This window comes from Crocodylus siamensis, chromosome 3 (assembly GCF_052110815.1).
Source record: "Crocodylus siamensis isolate JL-2025a chromosome 3, ASM5211081v1, whole genome shotgun sequence".
Taxonomy (NCBI): Eukaryota; Metazoa; Chordata; order Crocodylia; family Crocodylidae; genus Crocodylus; species Crocodylus siamensis.
The window spans coordinates 179,179,224-179,200,121 of NC_143397.1; the positions used below are offsets into that span (position 1 = coordinate 179,179,224).

At 45.9% G+C, this 20,898-nt stretch overlaps 1 non-coding gene across 1 annotated transcript; it reads right to left on the reverse strand.

Annotated features, from left to right (window-relative positions):
- Window positions 1-20,539: 20,539 nt before the first annotated feature.
- On the reverse strand, window positions 20,540-20,612 carry TRNAR-UCG (transfer RNA arginine (anticodon UCG)). Its single transcript has one exon. It is a non-coding gene; the product is annotated as a tRNA-Arg (tRNA).
- Window positions 20,613-20,898: the final 286 nt, after the last annotated feature.

Consider the following 20,898-nt stretch of genomic DNA (forward strand, 5'->3'; position numbering starts at 1 on the left):
TGCTGTGTTTGAGCCTGCAGCCAGATTGAAATAACAACATAAAGAGAAGTGTGAACTTTTACCGTTATCTATATTGGGTATGAATTTTAAAAGCTTGTTGGAGCTCTTAGAATACTTGCAAGCAACTAACCTGAATAATTAAATAACCAATCTTAAAATCATTTAATTAATTATAAGGTATTTACTATCAAAATCCCTATTATGATTTTAGTTATTCAGATGTACATCAAGGTAACTCAGGGGGGATTAGTTTTATAAAGGGTCTCTGAGTGGATGTTCAGTGAAATCATTAACATCTAGTGGGTGTTCATTGGCCTGCTATGTATGAAATGAGCTGATAACTTTATTTTAGCCTCTAACAAAATACATCACCCTAGAACCAAAAATAATTTTCACTTTCATTGGTACACATGGAGAAGCCAAAGACTGAACATGATTTGGAGACTGAAAATGCCTAATCTAGACACTTGCCTGCTACCTGCCAGGCAAGTGAGAGACTCACTGGGTGTCTGATGTGTCTAAGCTTGAATAGTTTTTGTTTTTATTTTTCCTTATGTATATACTTTTTTATTGATTGCAGACTCTGTCTGTAATTATAACAGTATAGAATTCAGAGTGAATGGCTCAAACACTTTAATTCAGGAGAATTGTTTCAGCAATTGACTCAAGGTCCAGTCCTGAAACTGAAGTTTCTCCAGTAGGACCATGTTTCAACAGTCATGTTGTAGCCTGTGTTGCATCTACAGTAAAAGTTCTGTTAACTGGCATCTTACAAGCTGGCATGCCCTACTGACCAGCATTCTGGCTTGTAAGATAAAGTGAAACCGGAAGTGCCCACCGTCGCACTTCCAGTTTCTCTGAGCCCCCACTGCCCGAGTCAAAGCAGCCTGTGCTGCTGAGCCCCCATGGCCCAGAGGCATAACAGGCTGTGCAGGGCCCACCTCCGTGTCCCGCAGGGCCCATGGGAGGGGCAGTGATGCCACAGGAGGCACCATGATGCTGCGGGAGGGGTGGAGGGACACCCCAGATGCAGCGGAAGAAGTGGGGCCATAGCTCTGCTACTTCACAGCTCAACAGCAGAAAGCAAAGGCATCTACTTCTCCCGTCACATCTGGGGCATCCCTCTGCCTCTCCTGTGGCATCGCCGCCCCTCCCACCACGTTGCTGCCCCTCCTGCTGCATTGCCACCCCTCAATTAACCGGCATATTTTGTTATCCGTCATCCTCCATTCCTGGGGGATGCCAGATAGCAGAGCTTTTACTGTATTTCATAGCAAGTGACCCTAATTCTCTAGTACTGTAACTGAAATATTTTTCAGAAACCTCAAAAGAAAAAGGTGAGTGAATGTACATCAACCAAGGATGATGATAGCAGTAAGTTTCAAGGATTGTGAATGAATTCTCTACTCTTTTACAACATTAGGATAATAAAATCGTAGAAGATTAGAGCTGGAAGGGACCTCAGGAGCTCATCCAGTCCAACCCACTGCTCAAAGCAAGACCATCCCCAACTACATTATCCAAACCAAGGTTTTGTATAGCTGTGTCTTAAAAACCTTCAAGGATGGAGACTCCACAGTCTCTTCAGGTAATGTGCTCCAATGTTCTATTACCTTCCTTGTGTGATTTTTTTCCCCTCATATCTAACCTAAACTTCCTTTTCTGCAGCTTGAGACCATTGCTCCTTGTTCTGTCATCTGCCACCACTGGGAACATCTAGCTCCATCTTTTTTGGAACACCTTCCAGGTAACTGAAGACTGTTACTCAATCCCCCCTTAGTCTTCTCTTCTAAAGACTAAATAAGCCCAGTTCCCTCAGCCTCTCTTCAGAAATCATCTGCTTCAGCCCCCTAACCATTTTCATTGCCCTCCACTGGACTCTCTCCAATTTCTTATCATTTCTGTAGTTGGAGGCCAAAAACTGGACACAGTATTCCCAATGTGGCCTCAACAGTGCCAAATAGAAGGGAATACTCACTTCACTCGATCTACTGGCAACACTCTTACTAATGCAGCCCAGTATGCCTCTAGGCTGCTTTGCAACAATGGTGCACTGTTGGCACATATTCAGCTTATTGTCCACTGTAATCCCCAGGTCCTTTTCTGCAGAGCCACTGTTTAGCCAGTTGGTCCCCAGCCTGTAGCAGTGCATGGGATTGTTCCATCCTAAGTGCAGGACTGTACACTCATCTTTATTGAACCCCATGAGATTTCTTTTGGTCCAATCCTCCTATTTGCCGAGGTCTCTCTGAATCCTAGGCTTACCCTCCAGAGTATCTACTATACCCCACAGCTTGTTGACATCTGCAAACTTGCTGAGGATACACTCCATCCCACCTTCCAGGACACTGATGAAAATATTGAACAAAGGCTCCAGGACTAACCCCTGGGCACTCCACTGAATGCCAGCTGGCAACCAGACATCAAGGCACTGATGCTAAGCCAGATAATCCAGTCAGTTTTCTGTCTGCCTTACAGACCATTAACCAGGACCCCTTAGTTTGCTTGCAAAAATGTTGTAGAAGACCATATCAAAATCCTTACTGAAATCAAAGTATATCACATTCACTGGTCTCCTCACATCCACAGAGCCAATCATTTCATCAGGTCGATCAGACATGACTTGCCCTTGGTGATTCCATGCTGACTGTTCCTAATTACCTTCTTCTCCCCCAAGTGCTTAGAAATGGATTCCTTGAGGATCTGCTTCATGATTTTTCCCAGAACTAACACAAAGCTGATCGGTTTGTGGTTCCCTGGATCCTTCTTCTTCCCTTTCTTAAAGATAGACACTATATTTGCCTTTTTCCAATCATCTGGGACCTCTCCCAATCACAGTTTTCAAAGATGAGGGCTAGTGATTTTACAATTACATTGGCGAACTCCCTCAGCACCCTTGGGTACATCCCATCCAGCCCTATGGGCTTGTATACATTCAGCTTTTTTAAAGACCCCCTAACCTGTTATTTTACCACTGTTGGCTGCTCACTTCCTCCCCAAACTGTGCTGCCAGTAGTCTGGGAACTGACCTTGCCTGTGAAGACTGAGGTGAAATAGGCATTGAGTACTTCAGCCTTTTCAGCATCCTGTGTCACTAGGTTGCCTCTTCCATTTAGTCAAGGACCCACATTTTCCTTCCTCTTGTTGCTGACAAACTTGTAGAAACCCTTTATGTAGCTTGCTTGTTGCAACTCCAGTTGTACTTTGGCCTCCCTGATTTCATCCCTGCATGTCTGAGCAATACTCTTATACTATGAGTTTTTTGTCCAAGTTTCCACTTAAATGCTTTCTTTTTGTGTTTCAGCTCATTGAAGAGTTCCCTGCTAAGCCAAGATAGCCTTCTGCCATAATTACTAGTCTTCCTGAACAACAAAATGATTCATTCTTGCACCTTCAGTTAAGGTTTCTTTACTATACATCAAGTTCTCCTGGACTCCTTTCCCCCTCAGACTAGCCTCCCAGGGAATCATGAGTGAGTTGAAGTCTGTTTTTCTAAAGTCCAAAGTCCATACTCTGCTGCTCTCCTTCCTTACTTTTCCTAGAATCCTGAACTCAATCATTTTATGGTCATTGCTTCACAAGTTGCCATTATGCAAGTGGGTGGCACATTTAGCAATATCATGTTTCATTTAACATGACCACATGGCAGTTAAATAGATGCCTTTGTTTTCTGGTGCTGAGCTGTGAAATAGCCAAGCTATGGCTTTGTTTGTTCATACCCCGAGTGAGCATAAGTCATGAAACTGTACCTGTAAAATGCTGACAGAAGGTGTTAAATACTGAAGGAGGCAGAAGAGGAGGAACTTCCTATATTTTATCTCAGTGGTGCACACTCGTTGGGACCACTGAGATAAAAGGGGGACCACCCCTCTCTGCTTCACATGCCATGATTGCATCCTGGGAGACCTGCACCACTCTCTCCCACCCTTCCCACCCCCCACATGTCAGGATTGGGTCCCAGGGGTTCAGCAGTGCTCCCTCCCAGCTTCCACACAACAGGATTGGATCTAGTACTGCCCTCTCCCATCCTGTGTGTTGTGGAATTGGGTCTCAGGGACCAAACACCACCCACTTAGCTCTTCACTCAGCAGGATCGGGTCTCAGGGGCCCACCATTACCAGGTAGTCTCCAACTGTGGGTGTTAAGAGCTTGGAGAAGCTGTGTAGTAGAGCAAACTGTTTGGAACTCAGACTTCACTGAGGAGCTTTGTTGGTGCTACTTCAGAATTGAATGGAGTCCTACTTGTATGAGCAAGATCAGGACAGAAGAGGAAATATATCTACTTGGTGCCTTTCTGAGGCAGCCTCTACCAACAGAGCTCTTGGGAATAGGCATAAATATGATTCCATGGACCTACCTAGCTTAGTAGTAATATATCACTAATGCAGAGGCAGGCAGTTATTTCAGATAGAGGGCCGCTTAACAACTTTTGGTGAGCCATAAAGGGCTGCTTGGGTAGCCCCATATCTTTACAGTTTCCCTGCTCCCTGGTCACCGTCTTGAGACCAGAAGGTCTGCCCTTAACCTCTAATCTTTGCCACGAAAACCCCACCCCCCTTTGCCCCTCCCTCCAAAAGTACACTTTTTGGGAGTGGGGTTGTCATCTTAAAACATAAAAATACCAAATCAGACACTAAAAGTCAAACACCTACTATAATATATTTTAAACTTATTACAAAACATATTTTTGTCATGATTTATGTTTGCATACTGTATATAGAGATGATTGCATAATAACTCAAAACCAAAGTCTTACCTTTGTATATATTGTGTGTGATGGTGGTGTGTGTGTGTGCGTGTGTATGGTGGTACGTGGGGTGTGTATGTATAATTGGTGTGGGGGGGTGTGGTGAGGTGTGGTGGGGTGTGTATGGTGGGGACTGGGGGTGTGGTGGGGTGTGTGTGGGATGTGGGGTAGGGTGTGTGTGCGTGAATGATGTGTGTGTGTGTGTATAGTGGGGTATGGGGTGGGTGTATGGGGGCATGGGAGGGTCTGAGGGGGTTGTATGGAGGCAATAGGGTACATTGGGGTTGTAAATGTGAGGAAGTTGTGGAGCAGGGTGTGGGTGAGTGGCATTTTTGGGGTGTGAAGGAGGAAGGTGGGGGGGGTGTAAGGACCTCTCTCACAGTCTCTTTATAGCATACAACCCCTTCCAGCAACAGCAGCACTAACAGGTGGGGACATTCACGGCACTCATAGCCAGTGCAGGTGCTGCCACCTGGTGGCGTATGGCTCTAGTGTATGGTTGTACATTGCAGCAAGGAGCACAGCCCAGGAGGCCCACCTCTATTGCCAGGGTCCTTGCCATACACGTGCTATTCCCTCACTTACGCAACACTGGGGAAAGCCCTGCATTGGAGCTGGCTGCCTTCTCCACCTCCTGCTGTGTGTATGTGCAGCAGGGAGCCCCAGCAATAGAAGCAGGCTGGCTGGGTTGCACTTTTTGCTGCCATGTGCAGCACTGGCTGGATCCTTGCACCACCAGGTGGCTACGCTTGCCCAAGTGCCTGCCTGCTGCTGCTAGTGTTGCTGCTGCTGGTGGGGGCAGTGCACCATGGGAAAGTGTGTGCAGGGGTCCCCACACCCCCACACCATCCCTCACACCGGCCCCCTGCCTACCTGAGGCCCATGCTGCCACTGCCCCCTGGGCATAGTATCCATGCTGCTGCCAAGCCCAGTCCATGTTTCCACCTAGATTCAGCTGTATTCCCCCTGCCCCCACCATGCCTTGGTATCACAGGCCAGTTGAAAGTACCTGGTGGGCTGGATCCAGCCTGTGGGCTATATTTTGGTCACCCCTGCACTAATGAGTGTCTCTCTCTTCAGACAGACCACTCAAACACCAGTTGTGTATGCAATGGTTCATCTTAATAGACCTTTAGGACTTGTTTATGTTGGGACTACTTTATTAGAACAGTAACTAACTGGTTTAAGAGATCTGCCTTGAATTACATGGTATTTACTTCATTTTTAATTTTTATGACCAATGATGGAAGCTTTATTGAATGCTTTGGGTTTGTGCCTTTGCATAAAAACCAGTGATAACATGACAGGTACTTTAAGACAAAGGTAAGAACTTCTGCCAGGGTTATTCAGCCTTAAAAACATTGTTAATTGACCATTCTTTTCTTTCGAACCTGGGAGATATCTTTACATCGTATACTTATAATGCTGAGCAATTTGGCTGGAGTCCAAGATTCATTGAATTTTTTTTCTGGGTTTTTCAGGTGTTGTCTCCATGTCCTTTTGAATTCTAAAAAATCTGGTTTAGAGGTGAATTTATTTATAATAAATTCTGACAGAAAGCAACTACAGTATAACCTCATCAGTCCAGTGTGCTCAGGACTGAGCACCTGCCAGAAATTTGAAAATGGTGGATTTTTTAAACCAGCACGGCAGCCAGTTGTAAGTGGAGGGGGCGGGTTGTGGTAGCTGGTCCCAGAGCAGTGGTCACATGCAGAGTGGTGACATGGGGTTGTGAATAGTGGTGGCAGCCACCGTGTACAAGCTTCCCTCTCCCTGGTGAGCAGGGCGGAGTGGCAGCCAATCCTGGAGTGGTGCGGGGAACTGCTGGAATTTTTATAATTCTGGATTTTTGAAATCGAGATTTATGAGGTTATACTGTATTCCTGTTGCCCCAGGAAATAAAGGTCAAAGTATACACTGATGTTTTCTCAAACTTGTAATGTATTGATTTACTTATTTATTTATTTTGGAATTCATACCTCAAGGTTTCTTTCTTTGACAAAGTACAGAAAAACTTTTTTTTAGCTAAGTTACAGGACTGAAAGTTAAACTTCCTTTGTTGTTCTATGGATCATAGTAGACAGTATCCAACAGTTCCTGTAAGATTTAATATTTATACACTTCAGGTGGTTGTAACGCACGACAAGTGATGAGGTTCACAGGGAGAATGTTGAACACAAAGGTTCATTTTGTACCTTTGTTACTTTAATTTCCCTGGTTTAAAAGATGCAAAGGCCCCAATTCAAGACAAAACAGCATGAGTTTATTATTTATGGCATTTTATGGTCAAATAAATGCCCTCTAGCCTTCATGCAGTGTTCACCAAGAACTATCAACAACAGAAATAATGTAACAATCAGGGTGAATCAAATCCCATGAATAAATAATGAAATCTAGTTTCATTTTAAATTCAGTGTAGCTATAAAAAAGTAGCAATTCTGTTAAAGAGCAACAATAAAAATATTTAGATTTGGGGGGAAATATATCTTAAAGCATTGCTAATTCAACAGGACTTTTACAAGTTGTAGAATAGACTACAGATCTACAATTTACATGTATAATAAATAAAAAAGAGTACAATACATATATGCAAATATATATATTTAAATGAAAGCAAATTATATAATGAAAGCAATATAAATATATTGCTTTCATTAGAGTTGTGTGTGTTCATAGTAAAATCCTGGATACACTGAGTATCCCAAGGTCCTCTGTGTGCTTGCGAAGATGAAAGAACGCACTGTAACTTCTGCAGCTAAATTGGTGTGGGTGAAAAATTCATCCAGTGAAATTAGAGATGGACAGTGCAATCCTTTCCACATTGATAACAATGAAAAGAGGAAGCTGTCAGAGAAAAAGAAAATGTGGAGAAAAGGAATTGGATTGGAGACACTACTTTTTCAATATGGTTTGAAATCTCTCGGTCAGCTTGTTATAGGAGTGGAAAGGGCACAGTATTACACAGTCTTGCAGGCTGACATAACAAAATGTATATCGGTGGGTAATACTGCTGATGATTAGAGCCATGGCAGCAAAGTTAACAAATCAAACACATCTGATATGTAAATGCATATAGATAAACAAATATATACATTGATGTGCTTAATGAGAAGGCTAACACAGGCCTCAACAAGGTAATTCCTCAACATTTTCCTAGATGTGGAAGCCAGGCATTGTGATACCTTTGGTTGTTTCCCTTTTGTGCGCTGGGCCAGTAAGTCATTGTTAGCTGTATAAACATGAAAAGCACTGTTTGGCAATTTTAGCTAGGCCTCCTCTAGCCAACTAGCTTTAGTAGTGCTAAGACAGAGCTCCTCACATAGAGAATGATCCACCGACCATTGGGATTCTTCCTACTGATTTCAGTGGGCTTTGGCACAGGCTCTTAAATTCAAACCCCATAAATCACAAAAATAAAGCCTTTTTTTTTTTTTTTTCAGTCTGCCATGTAAATGCATGTAGAGGTATATTGCATGTGTATGCCCATTGCTCTTTGGTGCTTGCTTCTTCTTATTTAAACCCAATTATATCCCAGCTGGGGGTGCCAATAAAGAATGAAGCTTTCCTGAGGTTTTTAGGGGAGCTGGACAAAAAAAGATTTTAATATCACAGGAATTATTTTGAGATTTTAAATAATGTTTTCTCCTTATGCTGAATGGGGGGGAAAGTCAAAATCTCAAACCTTTTCACAAATTGGCAATCTAAAACATACTCAGTTCAGGTTTACCAAATGTTTCAGGTCAATGCTTTCAAAATGTTTTAATCTCTATGTTCTTTTTTTATCATTTTTACTCAAATTAATTTAAATTTGGGTGGGGGAAAGTTATTTTCATACAATAATGGGATTTTTCCTTCCAGATGTCAAACTGAGATGTTTTGAAATTAGCAAAAATGTTGTCCCAATCAAAAAATATACTGGGATCAGCCTTTTCCACAAAAAGTTTACATTTTGATGCATCAGTAGTTCTTCTTGAAAAGGTAAATCGAGGACTGGCTGAAGGAGAGGGGTAAAGAATACCAGGAAAAGGAAGAGGTTTGTGCCATGCTCCCTACTCTCAACACTTCTCACTACAGCTTTAAAGCAGTTTGGTAACTCTAGGAGCCACATAGATGCAGCTTTTAATTTTGGTTGGAAGATTTTCTAGGACTGTACTGGCAGGCAGCCCCATCACAAAATAATTGAATGAAAGACCTATTTTTTTTGCACATGGCTGTGCTTTTATGACTAAAAAGCTATAATGGATTCGTCTTCCAAATTATGACTTCTACTGGAGGAGAGGAGGACCAGAAGAAAACCTTCAAGGTGGTTAAGGACTAGGGGCAGTGCCAGCCTCTTCCCAGAGGAGGGGCTGGACCGGAGCTGGGCTCAGCCGGGCAGGAAAAAGACCTAGCTAAAATGAAGATTACCATGAGTATTGTTAAAAACAGAAGTAATGGGCTGTGGGAAGTTTATGGTGGAGTTTTTCTTAGATTAGTCTTGGGACGGGCCTTGTTTAATATTTCCATTGATGAACTTGGCACAAAAATTGGGAGTATGGTAGTGAAATTTACTGATATTGAAAAGCTAGGTGGTATCATAATACAGAATAGGTTTGGGGCACTGCAAGTTCTAAATGATCTTGAGAACTAGAGTAATATAAATGGGACAAGATTAAATTCTACAAAATGCAAGGACATGTACTTTAGGACTAATGATGTTTACTACAAGCTCGGACCTCATCTGTCGGAACTGACAGAGGAAAAGGACTTGCGAGTATTGACTGATCACAGGATTGAACTGCCAATGTGATGCAGCCATGAAAAATGCAAATGTCAACCTAAGAAGGTACCAGAGCTGATTCTAATAGAGATTAATAAGTATTACTACTGTCTGTTGTACAAGGCACTCTTGAAGCCTCGTCTAGAATACTATGTGCAATTCTGATAACCTTGTTAAAAAAAAGGTGAATTTGAACTGGAACAAGGTTAGAGAAAGGTTATGATGACTGGGGGATGAGGATCCAATCATATATAAGGAAACTGAGTAACAGAAAAGGGATCAAAGCCAATAGTACAAAATGAAAAGATATCTTAGAGATATCTTAGAAAATTTCTGCCATGAACTGGGCGCTTGGATTAGTCAGTCTGGCAAAAAAAACCTGAGAAGGAAAATGATTGCTGTCTATAAATACAGTAGTAGGTCAAAGTCCTGGGATGGAAAGGAACTATTTTAGCTAAAATTTCAAGAATGTAGTTTAAGAAAAAAATTGACCATGAATTTCATTTGGAAATTAGAAGAGGTTTTAAGCATCAGAATAGGAAGGTGTAGAGTGGATTTTTTAAATAAGCAGTTCAAGCAAACACCCCCTCCCCAATTGTTTTTTTTATTCAGATTTTGATCAGTCCATTATATGACATGGTATCTCCAATAGCAGGGGACTGGTCTTAATGACCTAAGAGGCTGTTTCCAGTCCTATGCTTCTAAATTGTTATTAACAGTATGAATGATCAGCAGACACACATTCATTATGTATAGAGCTAGACAGCTACTCCTTTATGAAAAAGCTTGATCCTTATACAGATAAGATTTCTACCTTCTATCACCATGGGAGAACTAGGAATGAAATACAATTTTAGTGATCTTTGTCTGCAAAATAATCCAAGATAAAAACACAGTATTAAAATGGACTTAAGACTGAGAATATAAAGCAGTAACTGAAGAGTAAAAATGTTCTATTGTAATTATTCCCAAACTAAGGAAATATATATCAATATATCCTTGGTTATATCTATCTATCTATCTATCTCCTTGGTATATATATAATATTTCAGTATCTTGGAATTCCCTGAGTTTTTTTTCCCCCTGAAGGAAAATAGACATCACATTTTACCCTAGCAATTGTAATGCTTGGTGTTAGCATACTGAGTCAACTGCAAATATTTGAAATTCCTGGATGGAATTGCTATCTAGGTTTATATATGTGTGTAAGGAGGAAGTTGGGAGCACAGTAGCAAATAAAGTGCAAAAATGAACTCTATCCATCATGGTGACCCTTAAAATCTTGCCCGATTTGCTTAAGACAAACAGACAAGATACCCTCATTACCTCAGTAATAGCAGTATTCCCATGTGTGCCTTTATATTTTCTATAGGAAATACCTTGAGTATTTCAGATTTTGAACAGGAAATGCTTATTTACCTATCTAATGCAACTGGCAAGTTTTAATAGCTGCCATGTGCCATGGGGAGTTAAAGATAATATTCAAGTACTGTACCCAAGAGCATAGACACCGACACTCCAGACTAATGACACAAACTGAGCAAATTCCCTCTAAGCATAGTGGTTATATGAGAAAGAGGTGTAGTCAACTAAAAACCAGCAAGCTTATATGCAGTCACCCAAGGCAAGTACAAGCTGGCAGCTATAGCAGTGATCAGGCTTTTCTTAGGGAAATCTGCATAAGTAAGCATCCCACAGCCCATTAAGCTGGCTTGTCATGTCAGCCCAAATAATAATGGCAGGTCTCCTACAGCACTAGGTACACCTGATAGTGTATCTCTGGGAGAGCTGCTTCCTCTGATACACTTCCTTCTCTGCATCATTTATTCAGAAAGCAATCTACAATGTTCATTAAGAATGGTCACATTTAAATTGGGAGTGGGGTCCTTGAAACAGTGACCACTCCACCAGAAATAGGAGATGAGAAAAGCTTCACATTATTATTCCTTCATCTGTGTACAGCGGCCTTGATGCAAAGATACTTACTGGCTGCAACATGCTGTAAGTCACTGCATTAGATGTATAGTTATGAATGCAGGGAACCCTATACTCTGGCAAGAAGTAGTGACACTAATATGTTTATGCACAAGACACTTCAGATTCCATTCAGATACAGTCACATAGAAGTAAAAGCAAATAAGAATATATCATGTCTCCAAAGAGCATTTCTTGCCCTTTCATAGCTTTGGTGACACTTTCTCTAAAATTATGACAATACTTACATAAATATGGCTTGGGCATTCTAAACAATATGAACTAGATATTTAAACGCTACTTCCTTCTTTTACTTATTGGTCCTGAGAGAGCTTCATTCATTGGGAAACTCGGGATTCTACTTGTTTGGAGAAATATCTGGATGCCACAAAACTGGTTATCCCCAGTTACTCCATCTCAGCAGGTATAGTGCAGGTGGCATGCAGGAAGCAGGTGGGGGATAATCAAGCTTTCTGTGAGGAAGTGTCCCTCAAAGGCTAGGGACCAACATTACACAAAAACTGTTTTAAGTGTTCAGAAACTGGTTTAAACCCGTAAAAGAACAGATGTTCAGTGCACATAACGAGTTTGAAAATGGCTAAAACTGGTTTGAGATAAATCTGGTTGAACGTAGTATCAGACTTAACTGATTTGGGTCAAACCAATATATACAATGTCTGTCTCAGACCCTTTATTGGTTTAAGACAAACCAGACACCCCCAGCATCCCGGCATTCTCTCTGGGCTAAGTGGTATTCTTTGATCCAAAGCAGAGCTGGTCTCTCCCCTTTACTCCTTCACTGCAGCTCTGGCAGAGTCTGCAGGCATAGCAGGGTCTGCCTGGCTCCCCTCTGCTCTACCCCCCCCCCCCACTGCTTGCTGCTCAAGCAGGAATCCCTCACATCTCCCACAGCAGGGACCCCAGCCCCACAGACCCTAGACATGTGGTATGCTAGAACAGGTGTCTGTGTGTGTGTCTCTCTGACTTCATTGGGACAGGCAAACAGAACAGTGACCACTTAGGGCTTTTTGGAGCTAATCAACAGGTCAGCTGGCAAAGCTGTTTAAGAAGAGTTTGAACTAATGGAGAAAGGCTATTATTTTGCTGATGGGGTGTTATCAGTCCCCTGATGGCTTGCTTGCCTATCAGTTTGCTGAAGACAATATGAAGAAGCAGGCACTACACACACTCCCCTTGCCTCGGAGTGCTAGCAGGAGACTGGGTTCTGGCAACACTCCCACCACTTAAGCAGCCAGCAGGGAGAAGCCTGGGATGGTGCAGGCAGACCTCCCTAATCAGAACATACTGTAGGGGTCTGGCCACACTCCCCTCAGCTCATCACTGTGCAAGAGAAGGGAGGGCTGCTGTAGAGCCCTCCACCCCGGCTTTTAGCCTGAGCCACTGCAGGCATGTGCCTAAATTTCCTCAGTCCAGAGAGAATGTCTGTCCTGTTACAAACTGGTTCAGCCTACTCAGGTTAGACTAACTTGCAAAGATTGAATCAATTCAGTCTCGGGCTTTTTGAATGTCTGTCCCTAGCCAAAGTGATGCATAAGAATGGGCTTGTGTCCTTGCTCTGTCACAGACTCCTAAGTGACCTCAGACAAGTCATTTTATCTGTGCCTCAGTTCTCAGATTGTAAATTGGTGATACAATAATTCCTTTTTCCACCTTTTATCTTAGCTCTTAGCAGGGACTATCTCTTGCTGAGTGTTAGTAGAATGCCAAACAGGTTAGGGCCCTGATATCAACAGACATCTCAATATGCTACCATAACATAAACAAAATAGGCTTCACACCTTAATTAACATTTGAAAAGTACCTACCTAACATATTTTGAGCAATACAGATAGCAAATGTAAATAAATTTCTATTCATCTAAAGTTATTTGTATATTTTCTTACTAAAAAAAGGAGCGTATTCCTTTATACAAAGTGAGTCCAAAATCTGTGAGGAGACTAGTGAGTGCTAAGGGACAGACATCTGAATTCACAGAGGACAGACTGACTGCCATCTCAGCCTTTTTCTTCTGTGGTAAGGGGCAAGAACAGTGTAAAAACTTGGTCAGGAAAGGATTTCCCTTTTGGTAGCACACTAGGAGACAATTATAAAACTGTCTCTTAGGACACCTTTAGAAGCCGTGAACTAGAGAATGTGGTAAAAGGTGGGGTGGGTGGGGGGATTGCATGTGAGACTGCCTCTATAGTATTGACTCTTGCCATAGCTGTCCAGCTCAATTTAACTCTATCAGACTGCTATAAAACATGCAACTAAGTTCAGTTGTGGCTGCACAAGCCTCTTGATCAGGATGGAACTGAATGTAGCTGAATGCCGCTTTAACTCTTCACCCAGAGACTGAGAATTTTGCAGAATCCATGAACATTAAAATAAAAGAGGGGTTTTTATACCATGTGTTAGCAAACAAACAATTACTAAAATGTGGGATAATCCTGGTTACATGACATTTAAGGTTCCATTATCCAGTTTCTGCTCTCATGTTTAGCTTTTCCCTTCTAACACAGGAACAAGCAGAATACAGTCCACAGTCCGAGTTGAGAGAAAAGGACTCCATATCCAGCGCACCAGGCACTTTCATCTGGCCCACAACACCAGTGTAGTGGTGGGGCCAAGCCAGGAGAGGGAAGTGTAAAGCATGGGGCTGGGGCTGGTGGCAGTAGGGAGTCTGTACCCAGTGGGGCAGCAGCAGCATGGAGCTTGAATGGGCAGGATGTAGGTGTGAGGGAGGGTGGGGGGATTGTGGGGACCATCTCCATACTCCCCCCATGGTGCGCAGCCCCAGATGGTGGCAGCAGTGGTAGGAGCATCAGCAGCAGTGGGTGCCTGGTGCAAGTGCTGCTGCCCAGAGGTGAGTGGCTCTGGCCAGCACTGCACATTGCAGCAAGGAGCACAGCCCAGCCAGCCTGCTTCTATCACTGGAGCTCCCCACCACACATGTGCAGCTCCCACACTAGCGCGTCACCGGGGGAAGACCAGCACTGGAGCCAGTTGCCTTTCCCTTCTTCTACTGTGCAGGTCCCAGGACTCTGAGGGGGAAGGAGGGACTGGGGCTCCTTCTGGTGGAGTCCTGGGACCTGTGCAGTAGGGGGTGGGGAAGACAACTAGCTCCAGCATGGGGCTTCCCCCAGTGGTGCGTGAGTGCAGAAGCTGCAGGTGGGGAGCCCTGGTGATAGAGGCAGGCTGGCTGGGCTGTGCTTCTCACTGCAATGTGCAGCACTGGCTGGTACTGCATACTGCTGGGTGGCAGTACCTCCACCAGGCACAAGTGCCCCTGCTTGCTGGTGCTGCTGCTGCCGGTGGAACTGTGTGCCTTGTGGGGGGGTCCCCACACTCTCTCACCCTCCCTCACACCCCACAAATGCCACACTCCCACACCCTGCCCCCAGAAACCCCCACATAAACAACTCGCACAACATACCCTATTGCCAACACACACACAGAGCCATGCTCCCTCACATCTCCCTACACCCCACCATACATGCCCTGCTGTCCCAAATGCCCCACACCCCACCATACATACACTCACATCCCACACCCCACTATACACCCCCATACCTCACCATAAACCCCCACACCATCCCCACCCCGAAACAATATACAAGACTAAGACTTTGAGTTATTATACAATCACCTCTATATACTGTATGCAAACACAAATCATGACAAAAATATTTTTTGTAATAAAATTAAAATATGTTATAGTAGGTGTTTTACTTTTAGTGTATGATTTTTTTTTTCTGGTTTTAAAATGGCAATCCTCCCTTGCAAAAGAAGTATTATTGGGGGAAATGAGAGAGAATTTCAGTGGCAAAGGTCAGGGGTTAGGAGCAGGACTTGTGGTCCCAAGATGGCAACCGGGGACAGGGCAACTGTCAAGGGGTGAGGTTACCCATGCAGCCCTTGACAGCTCACTGAAACTCATTAAGCAGCCCTCCAGGTGAAATAATTGCCCACCCCTTTTCTAACATGTTTGTAATCTTGTAATTTTATGTGGGATACTTCATCAGATTAGTAAAGCACAGAAAACAGCAGTTTTATACATGGGAGAGCAAGGTTCAAATACTCCAATGGTAGTAAATTTCATATGGTTCACAGCTGTGATTCAGTTTTTGTTCTAATCAATAAAAAGAGAGAGGAGGTCAGCATGTGACATTTTTTAACATAGAGAAGCTGGTGTCCAAGTGATAACTACACAAATTTAACAGGAAGGAGCCTTAAAACCAGTGTCAAGGATGTCCAAGACAACCGGAGACCGCCACCTTGCTGCAGCCCCTCATCTGCCTTCATAGTCACAGAGAACCAGCAGATCTTCATCGACACCTGGTTCACCACTGAGATCATTAGGAGTTTGGACCATGTTTAGTCTGGGACCTTGACTCAAACCTGTTTGCCAGGGGAGACAACCAGGAGTACAAGACTCCAGACAACATGGGTCACTAGAACACACGTTTCTCTACCACATGGTTACAGCTCACCACCCTTAATATTGGGAAGACCAATATTGGGAAGACCAAGGTGTTCCATCAGGCTGCCCCAGCAAAGCTTCCCCCCACCCCTTACAAATAATCATCAGTAGGGAAACCCTGGAAAATATAGACCATTTCCCATACCTTGGCAACCACCTCTCCCAGTCAATTAGTCTTGATGTAGAATTCGAACATTTCATAGATTTCATAGATTTCATTTCATAGACATCAGGGCTGGAAGGGACCTCGGGAGATCATCGAGTCCAGCCCCCTGCCCAGAGGGGAGGAAGTCAGCTGGGGTCATAGGATCCCAGCAAGATAAGCATCCAATTTACTCTTGAAGGTGTTCAATGTAGGTGCTTGAACCACCTCCGATGGCAGACTGTTCCAGACCTTGGGGACTCGGACAGTAAAGAAATTCTTCCTTATGTCCAGCCTGAAACGGTCTTGCAGGAGTTTGCGACCGTTCGACCTCGCCATCCCTTGGGCGCTCTTGTGAACAAACGTTCCCCGAAATCCGGGTGGTCACCCCTGATAAACTTATAGGTGGCCATCAGATCACCCCTGAGCCTACGCTTTTCCAGGCTAAAGAGTCCCATGTCTCTCAGCCTATCATCGTAAGATCTGTTTTCCTGACCTCTGATCATGCACGTGGCTCTCCTCTGGTCTCTCTCAAACTTCTCCACATCCTTTTTGAATTGTGGAGCCCAAAACTGCACGCAGTATTCCAGCTGCGGCCTCACCAAGGCTGAGTACAGGGGGAGAATGATGTCCTGGGATTTACTCGAGAAGCATCTATGGATGCAAGCCAGCGTTTTGGTCACTTTACTAGCTGCAGCATCGCATTGCAGCCTCATGTTCATCTTGTGGTCAATGATGACCCCCAAGTCTCTTTCTTCTGTAGTGCTATCCAACGTAGCACTGCTGGGCCTGTAAGGATGCTGCAGGTTTTTCCTCCCAAGGTGGAGAACCTTGCATTTTTGGGTGTTAAACACCATCAGGTTCTCGTCTGCCCATTTGCTGAGCTTGTCCAGGTCAGCCTGGATCACTCGCCTATCTTCTGGCATGGATGCTTTGCCCCAAAGTTTGGTGTCATGGGCGAACTTGGCCAGTCCACTCCTGACTCCAATGTCCACATCATTAATGAAGATGTTGAACAGTATGGGTCCAAGGACAGAGCCTTGAGGGACCCCACTGGTCACAGGGCACCATGATGAGTGACTGCCATCAATTACAACCCTCTGGGTCCGACCACGGAGCCAATTTCCCAGCCAGAGGATCATGGTGGTGCCAAGGCCACAAGTGGCCAGTTTGGCCAAGAGGTGATCATGGCATACCAGATCAAAAGCTTTTTTGAAGTCAAGATATATGACATCAACCTCTTCTCCCTTGTCCAGGTGATAGGTCACCTGGTCATAGAAGGAAATGAGATTGGTCAAGCAAGACCTACCCACAACAAACCTGTGCTGGCTATCCCTTAGGATGTTAGCCTGGGCCAGTCCATTAAGGATGGCCTCCTTAATAAACTTTTCTAAGATCTTACCCAGGATAGAAGTCAGGCTAATGGGCCTGTAGTTAGCCGGATCCACTCTCCTCCCTTTCTTGAAGATCAGCACCACATTGGCCTTCTTCCAGTCTTTGGGCACTACACCAGAGTGCCAGGAGTTTTCAAAGATCCGTGCCAGGGGCTGGGCTATGACGCTCGCCAGCTCCTTGAGTACCCTGGGGTGCAGATTGTCAGGGCCGGCTGACTTGAAGGTATGCAGCTTCTCAAGGTGTTCCTTCGTGAGGTCAGCATTTATGGAAGGTAGGGATCCCCATCACCCAGATCTCCCTGTCCCATAGCAGGCATGGGCGTCCCATGGGACTGATGAAAGACTGACGCAAAGTACCCATTTAATTGGTTGGCTTTTTCCAGTGTGTCAGTTGTCAGTTGCCCCATCTGGTTTAGCAGGGGTCCGACATTGCCCTTGCTTTTCCTCCGGCTCCCCACATATCTGATAAAGGACTTTTTGTTGTCCTTGATGCTTGAAGCTAGTTGGAGTTCAGTTGCAGTGTTGGCTTTCCTGGTTTGCTCCCTGCAGGACCGGACCAGTGCAGAATAATTCTCCTTGGAGGTGAATCCCCTCCTCCATCCTTTGTAGGCTTTCCTTTTTAGCTGCAGGAGGTCCGCTAGGTCCCTGGAGAGCCAGGAGGGCTGCTGTGCCTTCTTGCTGCCTTTCCTCCGTGTTGGAATAGATTTAGCTTGTGCATTGAGGATCGCTTCCTTGAGAAGCAACCACACTTCTTGAACTCCCATCTTCCTGGGGTCATGGTCCCTAAGGGCCTGACCGACAAGCCTCTTGAGCTTGTCAAAGTCGGCTTTTCTGAAGTCAAGGACTTCTGTGTTGCTGACTGACTTGCCAGCTTTATGGGGGATGGTGAAGGTGATCAGCTCGTGGTCGCTGTCACCCAGCTTCCCATCGATCACTAGGTCGCTGATTAGGTCGTCCCCCATAGCCAGTACCAGGTCGAGCAGCACTTTGCCTCTCATTGGCCCATAGACTTCTTGAGTCAGGTAGAGGTCATCTACGCATGAGAGAAAGCTTTGCGACCACTCAGATTTTGCTGAGTGATCTTCCCACGAGATGTCCGGGTAATTGAAGTCACCCATGACAACCAAGGTCCTGGATCAAGCGGCCTCAGTCAGTTCCCGGGCGAACTCCTGGTCAAGCTCGGGACTTTGAGTGGGAGGTCTGTAGTAGACTCCCACCGTTGTGTCCCCTGTGCCATATTCCCCACAAATTTTTACCCAGAGGGTCTCTAGCTGTCCATGCCAGTTGCCAACATCAGCTTGCAGGGACATGTAGCTTTCCTTAATATAGAGAGCTACACCCCCGCCCCTTTTTTCAACACAATCCCTCCTGTACAGCGTATAGCCCTCTATATCCGTGGTCCAGTCATGGGTGGAGTCCCACCAGGTCTCTGTTATCCCAATGACGTCATAATTCTTTGCACTGAGCAGGAGGATGAGCTCCTCCTGCTTGTTGCCCAGGCTCCTGGCATTAGTGTACAGGCAGGCAAGTGTCCCCTTGGAGACTCTTGCCTTGCCCACAGATTGCGCCAGGGCTGGGGCAGGGGTGGGCTCCCTTAAGTGCCTTTGTCTGCTGGCTTTGCAAGGGTTGCTCAGTGGGCCAGCAGTGGCAGTAGTCCCCCCATCCCCCAGTGGGCTTAGTTTAAAGTCTGGTGGAGCAGGTCAGCCAGCCTGGCTGAGAAGAGCCTGCTCCCCAGGGGGGAGAGGTGGAGGCCATCTCTTCCCAGCAGCTCGCTGCCTCTCTCGCCAAAAAGCGGGCTGTGGTCATGGAAGCCAAAGCCTTCCCAATGACACCAGCTCTGCAGTCTTTGGTTCACTACGTGGATCCTCCTCTCCCTCCTCAGCCCATAGCCCGAGACTGGGAGGATTGATGAAAACACCACCTGAGCTCCCAGACCCCTAAGCCCCGCTCCCAAATCCCTGTAGCGCCTCATGACCTGGCTTTGGGGTGCTCTGAGCTGTGTCATTGGTGCCCACGTGAATAAGGATAGTGGTCTGTGGGCCGGAGGAGCTCTGGGATCCTCTCCGCAATGTCTCGGATGTGGGCCCCCGGGAAGCAGCAGACTTCCCGGGATAAGGGGTTGGGGCGGCAGATTGCCCCCTCAGTCCCCCGCAGGATGGAGTCTCCCACAACAAACACCTTTCGTTTTGTCTTGGGGAGAGCAGGGGCAGTAGCTGTGGTTGAGCCTGGGTTGCCTGCAAGAGGTGCGAACCTGTTGCTAAGCTCCGGCGAGGGAGGGGCCTTGGTGCAGCGGGCCTTAGCACCCTTGACCACCTTGGTCCATGCCCCTGACTGGGCAGAGCAGGAGGTCCCAGAGTCCTCCTTAGTCCTGGAGGGAGACAGTGCCCTACCCTGTGGCTCCCGGGGGAGAAGGGCCTGGCAGTAGGAGTCTATCTCCTGCTTGCAGTCCCTGATGGCACGCAGTCTCTGTGGCCTGGAGCTCCTCCAGTTGGCGCGCCAGAGACCCCAGTAGGGAGCAGACCCTGCAAGGGGAGGTGGCCATGCTCCCAGGCCCCAGAGCCTGAAAAAGGGACAGGCAGCCCCCGCAGCCAAGGGCTCCATCTGGGTGGCCATCTCTGAGGTGCCCAATGGGGCAGCCGCAGAGCCCAAGGGGACCCTTGGGGTGCAGCACATGCCCATCTGTGTCATGCCTCTGATAGGCTGGCTACCGCTGGGACTGATTACTCTTGGGGGTTTGCAGGCAGGTTCTCATGCCCTCCCATGCCAACTCAAGCGCCTGTTTGCATGGCTCTCTGGGGGTCTGGGCCAAGTAGGGACCTGGGCCAGGGCTTGACACAGCCCAGCTCCACACAGCTGCCTCCTCCCAGGGACCAAGGAGTTAACCCCTTCCCACCATGAACCTACTTACCTCTGGCTGTGCTGGGGGTCAGCAGGGGGCTCTGCAGCTGCTGAGGGGGTGTCTGGGGTGCAGCAGGCTTTCACCCACCCGTCTGTCACCACTCCGGCGCTTAACTGAGCTGAAAAAAACCCAGAAGGATCTTGACCACAGCAGGACTTGAACCTGCAATCTTCTGATCCGAAGTCAGACGCCTTATCCATTAGGCCACGCAGTCACTCTGATTAAGCTATGTGGCCACTATCATAGCTCTGGGGTGCATGCTGAAGGAGATGGGTGCACAGGTGGTTTTCTCTTCTATCCTGCCAGTGAGTGGACGAGGCAGACAACATGAAACATGCATCACGGAGACCAAGTGGCGGCTGCAGGAATGGTGCTTCAAGGAGGGCTTTGGCTTCCTCAGCCATGACCGGTACATCATGACAAGGGACATGCTGGGATGGGATGGGCTCCACCTTTCCCCTAAAGGTAAGCGAGTGTTCTCTTCTAGGTTGGCGGACCTC